Source organism: Phocoena phocoena, chromosome 1 (genome assembly GCF_963924675.1).
Source record: "Phocoena phocoena chromosome 1, mPhoPho1.1, whole genome shotgun sequence".
In the NCBI taxonomy this organism is placed as follows: Eukaryota; Metazoa; Chordata; class Mammalia; order Artiodactyla; family Phocoenidae; genus Phocoena; species Phocoena phocoena.
In genome coordinates, this window is record NC_089219.1 from 127324633 (window position 1) to 127341469 (window position 16837).

Genomic DNA, 16837 nt, shown 5'->3' on the forward strand with positions numbered 1-16837 from the left:
CCCCACTCACAAGCCCTCTTCAACCATCCCTCCCCTCTCCCCCCACCAGCAGAGTTGTGCTTGCTCTTGGCACCGTGGAATTGTGTACGTGCTTCTTTTAAAATATACCATATACTGTTTTGCCGGTGTTATTATTGCTGTTGTTCATTTGCATGTCTTCTTCCCCAGTAGAATGTGACTTCCTCTGGAGCAGGAGTTTCTTACTACTGTCATATGAACCTCAGGAGTTCTAAATGCCGGCCATAACTGTGGGTGTCAGGAGCCAAAGTCTTGCAAATGCTTAGTGATTCCTGAGAAATAGTGTCCACTGAAGTTGAAATTGGTGTCTCCATTCTGTTTCCTGTCCTACGTCTGTTTCCCATTCAGTCAACAAACACTTATTGGGCACTACTTGCTCTTTATTCTTTTCTTTAATTTTTGATCTTATCTTTCCCCTTTTTGTGGGAAAATTCTTAGACCATAAATCAGAGAACTTTGATTGCTGGCTATGTAATTTTCAGGCAAGTCTCTGAGCCCTAGTTTCCTTATTTATGAAATGGGAAGAATAGCACCTCCCTGCCAGAACTTATAGAGCCATTGAGTAAATCAAATGAAGCAATTTCATGAGTAACTTATAATTATATTTTCTACTTGTATTGTTTCTGCTATTTTCCTGGCCTTTAACTGTCAATGTCTTTCCTCCATAGTGCTTCTTTCTTAACGGTGTATTTTCGTCCTGCTTGTTAACTTTCCTTCTCTTTCCATAATATTCTTTTCATGCTCCTCTTTCACAAGTGCCACCCTTTTCACTGGTCTCTTCAAAATCATTTTTGAAAGTCAGTCACTGTACATCACAGCTCCTTGGGACTGTCACATTCTTTTTTCTCTGCTGCCCTATTAGCTTCCTTATAAACATCTTAAAAAATGTTTTTTCCTTTGGGAAAAACATGAAAATTCAGGGGAAATTTAAACTTGTGCCTGGAATCAAACAGATGTACAATTCTCCTTTCAGAAGATTTGTGATTTTTGAGACTAAGGTCCTTAATGACTAGCAGGAAGGTTTCTAGGGTTCAATTGATCAGGGACTGAAAATTCTCTTCTCCCCATGCTGCTGTTATAATTAATGGTCTGACAACATGACTAAAATTTTGTCCCTTTCCTATTTCAGTTATTCTTAGTTCTTAATTTTTATTTGCTCAATAATTTATTTGTTCAATATTGAGCACCTACTTTACACCAGACGTTTGCTTGGTATTGTGTTATTTTTCTTTTTATTAAAGTATAGTTGTATAATATTATGTAAGTTTCAGGCATAAAATATAGTGATTCACAATATTTAAAGGTTATGCTCCACTTGTAGTTATTATAAAATATTGGCTCTATTCCCCATGTTGTACAATATATGCTTGTAGCTTATTGTATACCTAATAGTTAATCCCCTACCCCTCTTAATCCCCTACCCCTATCTTGCCCCTCCCTCTCCCCACTGGTAACCACTAGTTTGTTCTTTATAGCTGTGAGTCTGTTTCTTTTTTGTTGTATTCACTAGTTTGTTGTATTTTTTAGATTCCACATATAAGTGATATCATACAGTACTTGTCTTTTTCTATCTGACTTATTTCACTTAGCATAATGCCCTCCAAGTCTATCCATGTTGTTGCAAATGGCAAAAGGTACTGTATTTTTATGAAAGGCATGGTCCTCACTCCCAGGGAGCAAACAGTCCAGTGGGGATAAAAGGGATCATGCTGGTGATTACAAGACATATTTGGGGGACACATGGCTGAGTTTTGGTCTGATTTGTTCCCTGATATATGCACAGCAAAGGCAGTGCCTTGGACATAGTAGGTGCTCAATAAATATTTGTTGAATTTATGAATACATTTTGAAATTGAAAATGTTGAATATGAGTTAATCAGTTAAAGGAAATGGAATAGGATGTTGGAACAGGCAAAGGGAACAGCATATGAAATGGCCCAGTGGCAATAGAAAGCATAACAATTATGGGGAACTACAGATTTCTTTTTGGCAAAGGCTTAGAGTGAGGGATGGGTGTGATGAGAGTTGAGCCCGGTAAATCTAGGTGTTCCTTGATAACGACTACCAACTACTATTTACCTTCCTTATATCAGGTGCTTTGCGTACATTATCTTAAAACCTTACAACAACCCTATGAAAAAAACTAATATTCAGCCTCTTTTGTTCATTTCAACCTGATTTCACTTAACTACACGTGGTTGTAGTATTTGAGAACTGTAGTATACTTGACCCTGGCCATATACTTCTCTGATGACAGACAAGGTGACCAGACCCCTGCACTTGAGTTCAGCTGCCTCTGGAAAAAAGACTTCAGGTTTAGAAGTGTTCTTTCAGCTGCTCTCAGACTCTCATTCTCTGGGAATAAATTTGAGAGGACCCTAGGTAATAAATGATCTGTAGCTTTCAACTGTGGTGCAATGTTTCCTTGAGCAGTTGGATGCCAAATTTCAGTAAAATGTGGAGTAAGTAAACCAGAGGAAGTCTAACTGGAGCATAATTCTACTTGGAAAAAAAACTCTGGGAAAACACTATGTTCTCTGACTAAACCATCAAAAGGTATGAGTTTTGAAGTGGGCTAGAGCAGAAGAGCAGCAAAATTATGACTGTTTTAAATTCTAAGAACTTTCAAATTACTGGTTGGAAATTCACTCTGGGGGTTATCATTAAGAGGTTTCAAGAGTCTTAGACTTCTTGTATTGGAAAGGTTCTTATAGATCTTGAAGTCTAGCTTCCTTGTTTTGTAGATGTGGAAACTGAGGTCAAAGAAGTTCAATGTCCCATAGCTGTGCATGGAGGTCAGTGGTCTCTCTACAGTACCACATTATCTCCTGATAACGTTAGGTATTACTATTCTAATGTGAAAAGCTCTTTTTTTAATTTTTTTAACATCTTTATTGGAGTAAAATTGCTTTAAAACAATTTTAAATTGTTTTAGTTTGTGTTAGTTTCTACTGTATGACAAAGTGAATCAGCTATATGTATACATATATCCCCATATCCCCTGCCTCTTGCATCTCACTCCCACCCTCCCTACCCCACCCCTCTAGGTTGTCACAAAGCACCGAGCTGATCTCCTGTGCTATGTAGCTGCTTCCCACTAGCTATTTTATATTTGGCAGTGTATATATGTCAATGTCACTCTCTCACTTTGTCCCAGCTTACCCTTCCCCATCCCCGTGTCCTCAAGTCCATTCTCTACGTCTGTGTCTTTATTCTTGTCCTGCCCCTAGGTTCTTCAGAACCATTTTGTTTTTGTTTTTGTTTTAGAGTCCATATATATGTGTTAGTGTACGGTATTTGTTTTTCTCTTTTTTACTTACTTCATTCTGTACGACAGACTCTAGGTTCATCCACCTCACTACAAATAACTCAATTTCCTTTCTTTTTATGGCTGAGTAATATTCCATTGTATATATGTGCCACTTCTTCTTTATCCATTCATCTGTCAGTGGACACCTAGGTTGCTTCCATGTCCTGGCTATTGTAAATAGTGCTGCAATGAACATTGTGGTACATGACTCTTTTTGAATTATGGTTTTTTCAGGGTACATGCCCAATAGTGGGATTGCTGGGTCATATGGTAGTTCTATTTTTAGTTTCTTAATGAATCTCCATACTGGCTGTATCAATTTACATTCCCACCAACAGTGCAAGAGGGTTCCCTTTTCACCACACCCTCTCCAGCATTTATTGTTTGTAGATTTTTTTTTTTTTTTTTTTGCTGTACGCGGGCCTCTCACTGTTGTGGCCTCTCCCGTTGCGGAGTACAAGCTCCGGATGCGCAGGCTTAGCAGCCATGGCTCACGGGCCTAGCCGCTCCGCGGCATGTGGGATCTTCCCAGACCGGGGCACGAACCCGTGTCCCCTGCATCGGCAGGCGGACTCTCAACCGCTGCGCCACCAAGGAAGCCCTGTAGATTTTTTGATGATGGCCATTCTGACTGGTGTGAGGTGACTGGAGTTTAGATTTGCATTTCTCTAATGATTAGTGATGCTGAGCATCCTTTCATGTCTTTGTTGGCAATCTGTATATCTTCTCTGGAGAAACGTCTATTTAGATCTTCTGCCCATTTTTGGATTGGGTTGTTTGTTTTTCTGATATTGAACTGTATGAGCTGCTTGTATATTTTGGAGATTAATCCTTTAATCAGTTGCTTCATTTGCAAATATTTTCTCCCATTCTGAGGGTTGTCTTTTAGTCTTGTTTATGGTTTCCTTTGCTATGCAAAAGCTTTTAAGCTTCATGAGGTTCCATTTGTATATTTTTGTTTTTATTTCCATTTCTCTAGGAGGTGGGTCAAAAAGGATCTTGCTGTGATTCACGTCAAAGAGTGTTCTGCCTATGTTTTCCTCTGAGTTTTAAAGTGTCTGGCCTTATATTTAGGTCTTTAATCCATTTTGAGTTTATTTTTGTGTATGGTGTTAGGGAGCGTTCTAATTTCATTATTTACATGTAGCTGTCCAGTTTTCCCAGCACCACTTATCAAAGAGGCTGTCTTTTCTCCATTGTATATTCCTGCCTCCTTTATCAAAGATAAGGTGACCATATGTGCGTGGGTTTATCTCTGGGCTTTCTATCCTGTTCCATTGATCTATATTTCTGTTTTTGGACCAGTACCATACTGCCTTGATTACTGTGGCTTTGTAGTATAGTCTGAAGACTGGGAGCCTAATTCCTCCAGCTCCATTTTTCTTTTTCAAGATTGCTTTGGCTATTAGTGGTCTTTTGTGTTTCCATACAAATTGTGAAATTTTTTGTTCTAGTTCTGTGAAAAATGCCATTGGTAGTTTGATAGAGATTGCATTGAATCTGTAGATTGCTTTGTGTAGTGTGGTCATTTTCACAATGTTGATTCTTCCAATACAAGAACATGGTATATCTCTCCATCTGTTTTTATCATCTTTAATTTTTTTCATCAGTGTCTTTTGGTTTTCTGAGTACAGGGCTTTTACCTCCTTAGGTAGGTTTATTCCTAGGTATTTTATTCTTTTTGTTGCAATGATAAATGGGAATGTTTCCTTAATTTCTCTTTCAGATTTTCATCATTAGTGTCTAGGAATGCAAGTGATTTCTGTGCATTAATTTTGTATCCTGCTACTTTACCAAATTCATTGATTAGCTCTAGTAGTTTTCTGGTAGCATCTTTAGGATTCTCTACATATAGTATCATGTCATCTGCAAACAGTGACAGCTTTACTTCTTCTGTTCCAATTTGGATTCCTTTTATTTCTTTTACTTCTCTGATTGCTGTGGCTAAAACTTCCAAAACTATGTTGAATAATAGTGCTGAGAGTGGGCATCCTTGTCTTGTTCCTGATTTTAGAGGAAATGGTTTCAGTTTTTCACCATCAAGAATGATGTTGGCTGTGGGTTTGTCATATATGGCCTTCATTATGTTGAGGTAAGTTCCCTCTATGCCTACTCTCTCTAGGGTTTTTATCATAAATTGGTGTTGAATTTTGTTGAAAGCTTTTTCTGCATCTATTGAGATGACCATATGGTTTTTATCCTTCAGTTTGTAAATATGGTGTATCACATTGATTGATTTGCATCTACTGAAGAATCCTTGCATTCCTTGTATAAACCCCACTTGATCATGGTGTGTGATCCTTTTAATGTGCTGTTGGATTCTGTTTGCTAGTATTTTGTTGAGTATTTTTGCATCTATGTTCATCAGTGATATTGGCCTCTAGTTTCCTTTTTTGTGACATCTTTATCTGGTTTTGGTATCGGGGTGATGGTTGCCTCATAGAATGAATTTGGGAGTGTTCCTCCTCTGCTATATTTTGGAAGAGTTTGAGAAAGATAGGTGTTAGCTCTTCTCTAAGTGTTTGATAGAATTCTCCTGTGAAGCCATCTTGTTTTGGCCTTTTGTTTGTTGGAAAACTTTTAATCACAGTTTCAATTTCAGTGCTTGTGACTGGTCTGTTTATATTTTCTATTTCTTCCTGCTTCAGTCACAGAAGGTTGTACTTTTCTAAGAATCTGTCCGTTTCTTCCAAGTTGTCCATTTTACTGGCATATAGTTGCTTATAGTAATCCCTCATGATTCTTTGTATTTCTGCAGGGTCAGTTGTTACTTCTCCTTTTTCCTTTCTAATTCTGTTGATTTGAGTCTTCTCCCTTTTTTTCTTGATGAGTCTGGCTAGTGGTTGAAATCAAAGAGGAAATCGAAAAATACCTAGAAACAAATGACAATGAAAACATGATGACCCAAAACCTATGGGATGTAGCAAAGGCAGTTCTAAGAGGGAAGTTTATAGCAATACAATCCTACCTCAAGAAACAAGAAAAATTGCAAATTAACAACCTAACCTTACACCAAAAGCGATTAGAGAAAGAAGAACAAACAAACCCCAAAGTTAGCAGAAGTAAAGAAATCATAAATATCAGATCAGAAACAAATGAAAAAGAAATGAAGAAAACAATAGCAAAGATCAATAAAACTAAAAGCTGGTTCTTTGAAAAGATAAAGAAAATTGATAAACCACTAGCCAGAGTCATCAAGAATAGCTCTTTTTAATTAACTCATTGGGTGTACAGAATTGTGTCACTCTTGTTTAATGGTCTACGTGCCAGTCATTCAGTTGTCCATTTAAAAATATTATTCATTCTTAGCGCCTTTAAGGTTGTAGAAGATGTCTGTGGAGGAAGAACTGAATTTAGTCAGCACAATTTTCCTTCATCTTGGCTTTATTGCCATTTCTGTTATTCTTAGTTTGAAGGAGCTCAAAATGCTTTGCCCATATACATGCCTTAATTATTTTGCAGCATGTAGAAAGTATTATTAATAAAATATTAGTTTAAGAAACAAAAGGTCAGGTAGGTTGATTTACTGGCTTACCTTCAGTTTGTACAGGTATCACAGCCAGAATCCAGTTCTTAAGAATCCTAATTGACCTCAAAGATCAGAGTTACCCAGAGCTTCTCCTTGGAGGGGCTTTGTGGGATGAAAAGGCATATTATGTGGTCCTCAAAGAGTGCCTGGAGATTTTCCTGAAAAGCTTTGCAATAGTACTTCTCTAATCAAAGAGTAAGCTTTTGTAAGAGAACTTCATGAAACAACTGGTATGGTGCTTGATTTAGGGTTTTTCCATCATCATTGACAGTGGAGCCTTAATAGGAAAACAAACAAATAAAAACATCTGGACTGATGGAAACTAACATGGAAGCATCTGATATAGTATCTAGCAGAGAGGAGTTTTGATGGAAAAAAAGAAAGGGAAAGAGGGAGAGTGGAAACATGGTAAGGCCTTTTCAAAACAGCTTTTAAAACAGAAAGGAATGGACCCCAAATTCAAGTTGTTTAGTATCCCAAAGATAATACAATGCATTTGGGCCTCTTCAAAATGTTCTATTTGTAGAATTTATGACTTACATTTGGAGTGAAGTTTTGAATTTAACTTCAAGGAATATTTGAAAAACCTATTTTTTTGAGGTTTCTTCTCATGTATTTGCATAATTGAAATAACTTGGTCTTTTGACCAATTCTGTTGTGTAAGAAATATTTTATATGTCGTTATACGGATCCAAGTGCCAGCACTATAGTAATAAAGCACATGGAGCTATGAAAAAGAAACCCTTCTTAAGAGTGAAATCCAGTTGGCAAATCCCATTTGTCATGAAAATTATTGAGATTAATTATAACATGTTCTATAAAACCTTTGGTAAAAGTACTCTGCAATTGTAAAATTCATAACACATAATCTTTGAGGAACTAAAGTTTTAAGCTATTTTGGTAAATTTTTAATTACAAAAACTTACGTGCGGAAACAGTGATAAATGATGGATATATCTTTCTGTGTTGTGTGGGAAAGGGTTAGTGATATGGCAAGACATTCTTTCAGGGTCAGTTCCTAGAGCACACCTCTAATCCAAAATTCATAACACTACCAATTTATTCCTAAAGAGACCCAATTTCTTAATGAAATAAAAATGCAAGCTCCTTTGGCCAAGTCTATTCAAGGTCCTCCATTAACTGTCATTTCTACCTTTGTGGACTCCTCTCCACCAAGAACCCCTGGCGTAAGCCTTGCATTTGGACCTCACTCTCCTGTCTCTCGAGTACCTCCCCAGCATCTTCTCTCTGTCATTTCATCTGCCTTGAGTCCTCCCCACCCTGCCCCTCACCTGTCTGATACCCACACCCATGCCGATATCCACCATTAAAATAAAAAATTGTACTTGTAATTCAAGTTCTGGCCAAATGCTACATCCTCCATAAAGAGTGCCCCATTCCCCTTACTAGGCCAGTGGCTAGTCACTTCTTTTTCTGAAATCCCAAAATACATCATAATCAGTGCCACACCAAAGGGAAAAACACTCTATCGTATAGAATAGCCCTTTGTGCACACTTTTCTTATCTCTTCCACCAGAATATAAATTCTTGATAGCAAAGAGCTGGACTTGTTTGTTCCTGAATTATCTACAAGACTTAGCACAGTGCTCAGTACATTTTAAACCCTTGGCAAGTCCTTGAAGGATAAACAGACTGAAAAACAGCTCATAGGACATCACAAAACTGATGACTTTCCTTTCTGAATAACGATGATTAAAATAAAAACAACGATAGCAGCTGACATTCATTGAGGATTTGCCATGTGCCAGACAATGTTGTAAGTATTTCACGTGTATTAATTGCCAAGACAATCCTGTGACTTGGATACTATTTTCATTTTCCTTTTACTGATCAGGGGAACTGAGGCAGAGAGGTTTGGGAATCTGCTCTAGTTATACAGAATGGTATTTGGAAGGCCAGGATTAAAACCCAGGCAATCTGTCTCCAAAGCCCTCACTCTTAATTTCTTTACAAACATCTCACCTTTTTCAGGCTTTCCCTAATATTCCAGACAAATGAAGTCTCATGTGGGCACCTTCTTTCCCAGTTAATGAAAATATTCATGTCCTCTCTTGAAAAGACCACATGTGTTACAGTTACCAGCAGTGACTGAGACTTTGGCCATCCTCAAAGAGAGCCACACTGTCTGCTTGATAAAAGCCATAATTTTCCTGACCTGCTCCGGGCCTGGCGCCCTCAAAGAAAATGCAGGCAGACACTTGGCAACTCGGCTCTCCCAGACTCTCAAGCACAGTGCTGTGTTAGTGTTGGCAGTGGGGGACGGTTTGCTTCCTCCTCCTTTCATGAACTGTCACATCAGCCTCTTTGATCCTCCCAGGGTCTCGAGTGTGCCAAAATCGTAATTCCATGTCTTTGCTCTGTTTCAGATAAGTGCCAGAGAAAACGCTACAGTCGGTAATAGCCAAGGTAGGGAAATATTGCTCCCTGCACAGTATACTGTTTATATATTGCATACTCAGAAAGGTTTCAGAGTGGAGGCATTGGTTATTTTTATTGCTCCAAAGCCATGAAAGGGAAAAAATGGGAATGAACAGAAATTGATACATCTGGAACAAGAGCCAGGCATGATTTACTCACATTTTTACCTGACCTGAAATTGCTTATTTAGAAAAAAGAAACATTATAAAATCTCAGGAAAATGTCATGAATCAGAGCCAGCATGATTTCACATTGGGGCTCCATAAACTTTTTTTAGGCAAAGAAACTGTCCAGGAAAATCAAATGAGCCAAAGGTAGCCCTGCCACCGCAACTGTCACCATAGCGACAGTTTCCTAGCGCGCTGCCTTGTGATGGCACAGCTTAGGAGACTCAAACATTCAGGGTTGCAAGTGGATGGAAATCTGGTGGTTCACTCGAAGCTGTTCTTACTAGGGCAGAGGGTGAGTGCTTGTTTGGGAAAGTAACAGACAAGAGACTTTCACCAAAACACTACTTTATTGCCTCAAAAATTGCTTTGCCCTAACCACACACTACATCACTGAAACACAACTACAGGAAGTTAGAAGAGAAAAAAAAAGCTGATTAAAGCCTTCCATCCTGCTTTAATGGTTCCCTTACCTCGTGTGTTCTTGGCACATTGTAAGCAATATGAACACAGTTATGAAGCAATTAGATAATAAATGCTATTCTTATAGCTACCAGCTGGAAGAGACTTTACAGACCATCAATTTTTTTCTTTTTATTAACTAAACTCCAGACTTTATTTGAATTTCATCCATTTTTCCATTAAGGTCCTCTTTTGATTCCAGGATTCAATCCAGGAAAGCACATTGCATTTAGTTGTCATGTCTCCCATCTCCTTTGATTTGTGACCGTTTCTCAGTATTTTCATTTTTTAAAAATGACCTTGACAGGCCTTACGGGTATTAGCAAGGGATCCTGTAGAACGTCCTCCAATCTGAGTCTGCCTGATGTCTTTCTCGTAAGTAGACTGGAGTCATGGGTTTGGGGGAAGAAGATAAGAGAGATGAAATGCCCTTCTTATCACATTATATTGAGAGTATATGATAAATGCATGCCATTATTGAGATATTAACATTTATCCCTTGGTTAATATTGTGTTTGCCAGATTTTTCCAGTGTAAAGTACTATTTTTCTTTTCCCTATTCTATTCTTTGGAAGTGAGTCAGAAAGCCTAGGCCATTCTCAAGGTATATCTGGGTAGAAGGAAGAGTCAAGATTCACCTCTTGGAGTGGGGTGTATCTACATATATTATTCAGAATTCTTCTATAAGAAAGATTTGACTCTTCTTCCCCATTTTTAAAATGCAATTATTCATTTATATCAACATGTACTCATGTACATTTATCTTACATTTTGGGTTATAACTCTATATTGTGTTGTTTATTTTGTTGACCAAATTGTTCCAGCTTTGGCTATTAGAAGCTCCTTTGGTTGGCTTCCTTTGACATGTCCCCATCTATTTTTTTGTTGGGCACTTTCTTCCTTTTTGGTACCACAAGGTGCTCCAGGCTCATCTTTTATTTTACCTGCCCAAGCTCTAGCATCAGGTATTTCTCCAAGGAACCCTGGTTCTTTTTATTCAAGAATAGTTTTTAGAAACCAAGGAGGTCATCCGTTTTTAACTCCCTTGCTCAAACAAGGAAGCTGAGGTGCAAGTGGGGAAATAAATTACCCAGGATATGACACTTAGTTAGTGGTGGGCAGGAATTAGAATCTGGGTCTGACTCTTGGTTCAATAGTCTTTGTTGTATATCTATGCTTTTCTGGCTAGTTTGTGTGCTCCTTGAAGTTAGGAAGTATGTTTTCTACTCTGTGAAATCTCTGTCGTGTCTTCTGTAGTGTCAAGCACAGAATAGTCAATAACTGCAGGAATCAACTCTCTGCAGCATCCTCGTTCAGCCTTACTTTTCACTGCCCAGGTCAGACTCTCATTAACTCTTGCCCTGAGCTATTGCAATCTCCACTAAAATGGAAGTTTTCCTCTTCTCTAATCTGTCCTACTCATTGTTGCAAGACTAAGAATAGAAAAGCAGAATTGTCATCATCTCTTACCCAATACCATCTTATAGAATAAAATTAAACTCCACAACATGTCAACTTATTCCCCTTTTCCATTTTTCTCAAATCTCGGACAGTCTTTGAAAGCCATCTTAGCAAATTTTACTACATGATGTGTTGCGCATAAAAGAAGGACCCTCAGATATAGCCTTAGCTTTCATCTTTTCTACGACTCATTTCATCTCTGTCTTTCACCAAATTCACATTTTTCTTTCCTGTCCCAGAATAAGTCCCTACTTCTTTCATAGGTTTTAATCAGTGTCATTGGGTCTGCTTTCTCTGGAATAGTGTTTAATTAATTATCATCTCTGAGACTTAAATTTGTTTCCTCTTTTTCTACTGGCTCATTCCATTGAACATGTTTATATATGAATTCTTTCCCATCCTTGAAAAAAAAACAGCAACACAGTTTCCCTTGCCTTTTCTTCTTTTTTTTTTTTTTCTCACTGTTGCGGCTTCTCCCGCTGCGGAGCACAGGCTCCGGATGCGCAGGCCCAGCGGCCATGGCTCACGGGCCCAGGCACTCTGCGGCACGTGGGATCCCCCCGGACCGGGGCACGAACCCGCGTCCCCTGCATCGGCAGGTGGACTCCCAACCACTGCGCCACCAGGGAAGCCCTACCTTTTCTTCTTCACATCTGCTATTCTTCCTTCCATTCACCTTCATATTACTTAAAAAAGCCTCCACTCACAGCTTCATCTTTCCCACTTCCTGATTGACTTATCCTACCTGGGTTCAGATTCCCCACCGTAATCATCTACTTACAGTATCCCTAATGTATCATGAATGATCTCTTTAAAGTTTTTAATTACTCCATCAGTCATGGTCACAGTAGGAAACAGCACACTGAAAGGGTTTAATTTTAATGAAGTAAATTTTAGTGAACTCAAATAACCCCTTGGGGAGGTGAAGGGAGCTAATCATAGGTGGTGAGGTCTCCAGGAGCTAGCCAGAGCAGGAAAGTAAGACCTGGAGCGGTAAATGAGGAGAGGAGTATTATCAGAAACAAACAAGAGCTGTAGCAATCTGATATGAGCTGTGGCCTTAGTAGAGCAAAACCAGCCTCTGCCAAAACCAATGGCCAGCGCGGAGGGAGCAGAGAAGAAATTTCTTACTTTGCTCTTCTTTTACCCTTTGATGTCCTGCTGGTGTCTTCCATTGTTTAACCCAAACTCAGCAGAAGGCAAGGAAGCCCAGATAATGCAATTTGTAGAGGTCAGTTTTCTAAGGGATAGAGAGCAGGGCAAAGAAGGGTGGATAAATGATGTGAGGGATGTGAGGCACGAACAGAATAAGCAGTATAGTTATTATCTGACATAATATTTAGGAAGATTTTTCTGCCCACTTAAAGGTTTTCCATGCTCTGAGATCTGGAATGCTGTCTCCTGGCTTCTTTCAATAATACATTCATTTAAAAGACTATTGTGGGGCTTCCCTGGTGGCACAGCGGCTAAGAATCTGCCTGCCAATGCAGGGGACATGGGTTCGAGCCCTGGTCTGGGAAGATCCCACATGCTACGGAGCAACCAAGCCCGTGCGCCACAACTACTGAGCCTGTGCTCTAGAGCCCGCGTGCCACAACTACTGAAGCCCGCACGCCTAGAGCCTGTGCTCCGCAACAAGAGAAGCCACCGCAATGAGAAGTCTGCACACTGCAACGAAGAGTAGCCCCCGCTCACCGCAACTAGAGAAAGCCTGCGCACAGCAACGAAGACCCAGCGCAGCCAAAAGTAAATAAATAAATAAATTTATTTAAAAAAAAGAAGACTATTGTGCACCCACTATGTTGAGAGCACTGTTCTAGACATGAGATTCAGTGGTGAAAAGATAGGCACTGTCCCTTCTTTCAGGGACCTTCAGTTCTAACAGTTTCTTTTTCATACATTCTACCAGGTTTTCCCTTATCCTCCTCATTTAATATCAACGTTCCTCAAAATTCTCTCCTTGAATCTCCTGTCTGTCTCTCTTATTACTCCAGGGCTTTGGTTCTCACACACATGCAAGGACTTCCCAATCAATACTCTAAACTTAGACTGTTTGGCTTGTTAGCAAAGGATTCAAGGCCCTCAATACACTGGCCTCAGCATTGTTACTTTTATTTTCTTATTTTTCATGTATTCTCTATGCTCCTCCCACCTATAAAGGATCCATCTCAGCGTTTTTGTCTTGTTTTGTTTTAATCTGCTTTGTTCATTGATGTCTCTGACGTGCCTATAATAGTATCTGATAAACAGTAGGCACTCAGTAAATATTTATTGAGTAATAACTGAATTGCTTACATGAAGTCCCTAAACATAAGAACTTGCTTATTTCTGCACCTTTGCTCACATAAATTTTCTTGCATCATCTCCACCATCTGTAATCCAATCTACCTTCAAGCCCCAACTCAAATATCATTTCCCCTATGAGCCCTCTTAGATACTGTCTAATCAGAATTAATCCATTCAAATGTACCGCCAGTGTACCTTGTTAATATTTCTTCTTCAGCACCACTCTTATGCCATATATTTTAGTTAACTTTATATATTTCTTTTCTCCAGCTTTTTGAGGCAAATAAAAATTATGTATATTTAAAGTATACAATGTGATGTTTTGATATATGTATACATTGTAAAATGAACACCATAATCAAGTTAATATAGGCATCACTTCACATAGTTATGATTTATTTATGGTGAGAACAGTTAAGATCAACTCTTAGCAAATTTCAAGTATATGATATAATATTTTCTATATTCACCATGCTCTACATTAGATCTCCAGAATTTACTCATTCTGTGTAACTGAACTTTTGTACTCTTTGGTCAATGGATGTGTATATTTCTTATCTCCTCTCACAACACCACTAAAGTTACTTAGGCTATTTATTCATTGCTATTTCTCCCCCACCTCTCCACAGAGCTTGCCAAAGTGCTTTGTTAAATTTAAGAAGACAAACATTAAGTCATTGCCCAAATAATCAAATTTGCCTCTCTCGGTCACTTAATATTAATATGTATAAAAAGTCCAGGTCCCTCCTTTGCAGGAAAGTGAGGACATAGTGCATCTTTCATTTTGTGGTTCCTGAGAGTCACCAGATGGTGTACTTGAAAAGCCAATGTCAGATAGCGCTAATGGGATGCACCTCCAGGCTCTGCAATGGATGAGCCCTCATTTAGAACGGGCTTCTGAATCTTCAACACTGTGATACCACACTAGCCTATCTGTGCTGTAAAATTTATATGACCCAGCTCTAGTAAACTCAATTATATTGATAGGAAGCCATATTGATCCAACTCAATATCATTATGAAAACTGTCCTTTATAGGAAAAAAAATGATCTATGAGTAGATATATACAGAAATCCAGAATAAATTACTGATGAACTTATAAGTATTAAAAATGATCCTCTAAGTCTATATGGAGATACTTGAGGTTTGTTTGTAATAATTCAGCTGACCCTATTTTTGAATCTATTTATCATACCCTAAGAATTAGGGATCAACAGCCAAATCCAGGTTGGGCTTTAGCAATCCCAAACTGGCTTCCTTCTTTATTCCTCCACTAACATGTGGTGAGAATCATGCTTCTGCTTCTCTTTTTGTTGTCTGTTCTTGGCTTCTGATCTACAGTGGGTGACTATAAAGACTAGAACACACATGTAGCTATAAGAAACTGCTGCATGCAAATTAATTCCTTTGACTTCAAGAATATGAAAATCCCCCACCTGCCTCAGCTTGCAATAAACTAGAAATGAGAACTGTAGCGTCCCAAGGACAACTGTAAACTTCCAATTTAAAAAATTGATTGATGGGGCTTCCCTGGTGGCGCAGTTGTTGAGAATCCACCTGGCGATGCAGGGGACATGGGTTCGTGCCCCGGTCCGGGAAGATCCCACATGCCGCGGAGCGGCTGGGCCCATGAGCCATGGCCGCTGAGCCTGCGCGTCCAGAGCCTGTGCTCTGCAACGGGAGAGGCCACAACAGTGAGAGGCCCGCGTACCGCAAAAAACAAACAAACAAAAACTTGATTGATGAAGAAACAAAGATAGCGTGACTTGACACTGGCCAACTGTTAGCCAAACTCATTTACTTTTGTTCCTAGGCACGCAACTAGAGCACATCTTTTAGCCTCCCATCAAATCTATGTCTTACGATTGGCTTTTAACCAGTGGAATCTGAGTGGAAGTGATATATACTACCTCAATGTCCGGCCATAAAAATTTCCTGTGCTTCAACCTGCATGATTTTTCCCTTGCAAAGTGTGATGCAGATAAACATGGTAACTTGGAAGCTACATGATGAAGATGGCATAGCCTGAAGGCAAAAGGATCCTGGATCCTTGAATCACAACTTGGAAAAGGACTGGCCAGTGTTTAGGGACACCTCTTTTAGACTTTATGTGGTAAGTTTCCATCACTTTTGGGGTTATAAAGACTCATGTTATCTTAACTAAAAAGAGGGAGGGTCAAGGGAAGTATTAAGAAAAAGAAGGGTAGAATAAATGGTGTAAAAATTATAATACAGGGTGATATACATTAAATCTTATTCTGCATTAGTTGACATAGTTGGAGTAGCTGCTCATGCTGTCTTCCTCCAAAAAGCAAGACAACCTACTGGTTAAGAAAAGTATACGTTGATTTTTTTTTTTATTAATTTGCTTTAGGCTTGGTCACCTATGGCCAGCAAAGTGAGAGGGACAATTCAACAAACTAAACACACATCCATGAGTCTAAGACTAAGCAATGTAATCTAATATGTACCTAGGAAAGGAATACTCCTTTAAAGAAAACGATTTCCAGAAATGGATTGTTGTCTCCACTAGTTCCAACCTTATTCATTATTGTGGAAAGCGGTTTAACTCCTTAGAGTCCCACTGACTCAAACATCTCCATTCCAGGAAAGATATTTGTTCTTTGTTGGCTTAAGTAAATCTCTTTTGGGAAAGTTATGCTAGGTCAAAGGGATGTGCTGCCTCAAACTCGATGTCCAACCTCTACTTTCCAGAAAGCAGAAAAATACTTAAAACTTTTAGGTAATAGATTTTTTTTCAGACTCTATGCAGAAAGGATTCCAAAATATTTATCGCTGGATCCGAGTTGCCTACGGTACACAGCATTCCTTTAGCCTTATTATTTTTTCAAGGATGATAAGATCTAAGTTTGGACACGACACCCATCCAAGTTTTCATTGTTTCCTTCACAAAGGTTCTAGAGTTTACTACTGCCAAAAATTGGCAGAGAGGTATTCTGGTTACACCAGAACATGTGAGATAAAAGTGGGAACTTTACAAAGTATTTTTAGGTGAAATCTACTGAACTCAATATAATCCATGAGATAAAATATAAAAATCAATATGGGTTATTGGCCGAGAATTTTTGTCTTGCCTTCTGGAGGAGTAGGTGTATTTGCTGAGTTATGCTGAGTAGCCTGGCATGTACAATACTGGTTTATAAT